The sequence below is a fragment of the Microtus ochrogaster genome, linkage group LG10, assembly GCF_000317375.1.
Source record: "Microtus ochrogaster isolate Prairie Vole_2 linkage group LG10, MicOch1.0, whole genome shotgun sequence".
In the NCBI taxonomy this organism is placed as follows: Eukaryota; Metazoa; Chordata; class Mammalia; order Rodentia; family Cricetidae; genus Microtus; species Microtus ochrogaster.
The window spans coordinates 3,461,810-3,466,141 of record NC_022035.1 but is presented as its reverse complement, the minus strand read 5'-3'; the positions used below and the strand labels follow the sequence as shown (position 1 = coordinate 3,466,141).

Sequence of the window (4,332 nt, the reverse complement as noted above, 5' to 3'; positions counted from 1 at the left end):
GTTCCCTGCCCTGTGGGAAGTCCAAGGACCACCCACCTCCATCCAGGTCTAGTAAGATGAGCATCCAAACTGCCTAGGCTCCCACAAAGCCAGTACTTGCAGTAGGATCAAAAACCCATTGCCATTGTTATGTGCCCAGCTAGCTCAGTCAGTAAAGCATGAGACTCTTAATTGTGATCATTTTTTACATTAAAAAAGAAGTAAGTTTCTCTCTCTCTCTCTCTCTCTCTCTCTCTCTCTCTCTCTCTCTCTCTCTCTTGCCTAACTGCCTGCATCTGGAGTGCATCTCAGGCCACCCTAGGTAGAGAAAACCTTACTACATGCATACTCTGCAACTGTGCTTCTCTCAGGACCACCCGTCTGTATCTCAACCACCTGGGGGACCTGAGATGATTTGTCATTCAGGCACATAGGACAAGACATACCTTTTAGGAACACATTGAGCTGCAAAAACCAGAGCTAGAGGTTACCCCAGCAGCCAAATGTCCAGCCTCCACAGTCATGGAGACGGGGTTGCAGGAGTGTCAATAGGAAGGAAAGAGATTAGGCAGGCTGAACAAAGCAGAAGGCTCACCCAGAGCTAGAAATGCATTGTTTATGGGTCTAGCGAGAGGTAGCGGGAGAGGTCTGCATACCAGTCCTCAAAGGCCACACTCTTTACCAACAGCACTGGCTGTGGCCGTGCCACCAGCGCACTGCCCAGGCCCACCAATAAATCGTAAGGTGGGAGTGGCCCTGTGGATTGTGAGCCAGTGCAAGTTAACGAAAGGCCAATATATAAACACCGAGGACTACCGTTTAACATAGCTACCTCTCAAGGCCATTGTGAATGAAAATGTGAACATATGCAGAATCTCTCTGGGGAAAAGCACTGAAGTCTGTAGCAGCTTCAGAGCCATGCCAGGTGCTTCTCAGAAGTCCGGGGACAAGACAGAGCCCAATATGTAACAGAAAAAAAAAATTATAGCACATTTCTCCTAAACTGGTATTTGGTGCAAAGTGGGAAACGAATGTCCCAGAAATCACATTGAAGTGAACTGTGATGGGGCTAGAGAGGACGAACACTTGCTGCTCCTGCAAAGGATGGGTTTGGTTCCCAGCACCCACATGGCAGCTCATAACCATCCAATACTCCAGTCCCAGAAGACCCAACACCCTCTTCTGACTCCAACAGGCACTAGGCACACACATGGTACACACATATACATGCATGCAGACAAAACACTCACACATATCAAAATAAACAGATCTTTAAAACTAAAGTTTTTAAGGTGATCCGCCATCAGTATCCACAGCCCAGTTCATTCTGATTTAGAGGTGCTCTTTGGAAAAACAGCTATTTCTTGTTAATCTCTTCACTATTTACTCTCATGCACGGAGGACTTGGTGGTTCTGCTTTTTGCTTTTCTATTTCTCTTTTTACTCGTTCATTGTTCTTATAAACTGGGGAACTTCCAGGCGATTTTGATCACTAGGTATTCCCACCGTGACCCACATGTCAGCTATATGCATAATTAGCAGGCTCAAGAGCGCTTATCTCGAAAATGTTCTCACTGTAACAAAGACACTCTCTGACTCATTTGCTTTTCTCAATAGTAATAGAAAAATGTCCTAGGGGGTGGAGGTATGGGTCGGCAGTTAAGAACACATACCATCCTTGCAGAAGATCTGAATTCTGTTCCAGAACCTACATCAGGAACTTCCAAGTTAAACTCAGGGGACCTGATGCCTTCTTCTGGACTCTGAGGGCACTGCATTCACATGCACAAATCCACAGAGGCACACTTATATACACAAAAATTTTGAAAAATTTAAAGTTGCAGCTTTCTTTAAATTAGGTGGAGGCTACTTATTCATTTCCTGGTCTCCCAGACCCAAAATAATCACACAGACACAGTATAAATTACAACACTGTTTGGCCAATTAGCTCGTGTATATTTCTAGCTAACTCTTACATCTTGAATTAACCCATTTCTACAGATGGTCCAACATCCATGACAGCTCCAGGATTGCTGGCTGAGATGAATCTACCACACAGAATACCCCATGAAAGACCTGATTAACAGTGCTCCCAATCAGTAAGAAGTAGTCTAGAGAACAACACCCAAACTCCCTAAATGATTGTTTATAAATATTTATTTGTATTTAAAGGAGGATATGCTATAGGGATGAATACTTTGCATTGGTATGGATCTTGGTTTATTGATACAAATTTAAGGTCAATTTTGTAACATATATTTTTCTGCTCTTGTTTAAGGTAGTGTGCTTGTACAGCTCATTTAAATGTAATATGTAATTAAGAAATACAGATTAATATATAGTCATCTATAATCTTGTAGGCATGTTAGTTATTTTTCTAGATGTACAGAAATATATTTCAGACGGGTAGTTATTTTTTTAAACCTTTCAAAGATGTACAGAATATGCCACTTAAAATGTTTTAAGAACGTAGGACTTTTCATGACAATGAGACACATCTGCTCCTGATAGCACCAATCTACTTCAAGAGGATGATGGGCATTGAACAGGCTCCTTGTGGAGTTTAATAGCCACTTGGGCAAGAAACTGTTCTTGCCTGGATAGCTTGATGCTGTGCTGCGTGAACTGGACATGCAGAATCCACAAAAAATGACTGCTGAAGTTGTCTAAAGAAAGTGAGACAGTAGTTCAGGGTTCCTACTTCATGGAAGATTCTGCCAGACACAGAAGAAAGTGACCGACAAACTGCCAATATAGGCAGAGCTGTCTTTGAAATTTCTTGCTTTATGGAAAAGTCTGCCATATGCTATGGGCCTGTAGGCTGAAGATGGGTGCCCCAATATTACAGAAGCACTATGGGTGACTGTTCAGGCAACGAGATATCTGTTAATTCTAGAGTTTTGGAAGTTGCTTACCATGCACTTCCTGTTTACTTAGGTAATATCTTTCTGGAGTCTTTGATGGAGTTGAAGAATAGATAGTTAAAGTTTTCCTTACTTATGATAAAAGATAAATTAGATATAAAACTTTTTATCTTTTTTATGTCAACTACATGGTCTATATGTTCCAATATGACTCTACCCATGGCAAGTTCAACAGCACAGTCAATGCTGAGAAAGGGGAGCCTTGTCATCAACAGGAAGACCATCAGCGTATTCCAGGACTGACATCCCACCAACATCAAATGGGGTGATATTGGTGCCGAGTATATTGTGGAGTCTACTGGTGTCTTCATGACCATCATCACCATGGAGAAAGTCGGTACCCACTTGAAGGGTGAAGCCAAAAGGGTCATCATCTCTGCCCTTTCTGCTGATATCCCCATGCTTGTGAGGCGTGTGAACCATGAGAAGTATGACAACCCACACAAGATTTCAGGAATGCTTCCTGTACTATCAACTCCTTAGCTCTCCTGACCAAGACCATCCACGCCATCTTTGGCATTGTGGAAGGACTTGTGACCATAATCCAGGTCATCACTGCCACCAAGAAGACTGTGGATGGCCTCTCTGGGAAGCTGTGGTATAATGGCCATGGGACTGCTCAGAACATCATCCCTGAATCTACTGATGCTGCCAAGACTGTGGGCAAGGTCATCCCAGAGCTTAAAGGGAAGCTCACTGACATGGCCTTCTGTGTTTTTAACCCCAATATGCCCATTGTTTCTCTGACATGTCGCCTGGAGAAAGCTTCCAAGTATGATGACATCAAGAAGGTGAAGCAACAGGTGTCTGAGGACCTGATAATGGGCATCCAGACTGCACTGAGGACCAGGTTGCCTCCTGCAAACTGAACAGTGACTCCAACTCTTCATCCTTGATGCTAGACTGACATTGCTCTCAATGACAACTCTGTAAAGCTCATTTTCTTGTATGACAATGAATACAGCTATAGCTACAGGGTGGTGGACCTCATGGCCTACATGGACTCCAAGCAAACACCCAACCCATTGAGGACATAAGAGCAAGAGAGAGGCCCTCAGCTACCAGGCAGTCCCTGTCCCAACTCAGCTCCCAACACTGAGCCTCTCCCTCACAGTTTTCAACCCAGGCCCCCAGAAGAGTTGGGGGGGGGGACTTAGGGAGCACTACTCTCTTGAATATTGTCAATAAAGTTCAACACACACACACACACATAATTAAAGCCCCACAAGGCAAAGGTCGTGCATGCCTTTAATCACAGCACTTAAGAGGCAGAGGCAGGTGAATCTCTGAGTTTGGGACCAGCTTGGTCTACAGAGTTAGTTCCGAGACAGTTAGGACTACACAGGAAAACTCTATCTTGAAAAACAAAATAAGGCCGGGCGATGGTGGCGCACGCCTTTAATCCCAGCACTCGGGAGGCAGAGGCAGG

General features: G+C 44.1%; 1 pseudogene; it reads left to right on the top strand.

Annotated features, from left to right (window-relative positions):
- Positions 1–3,019: 3,019 nt before the first annotated feature.
- Positions 3,020–3,940, top strand: LOC101980275 (annotated as a pseudogene).
- The last annotated feature ends 392 nt before the right edge of the window (positions 3,941–4,332 follow it).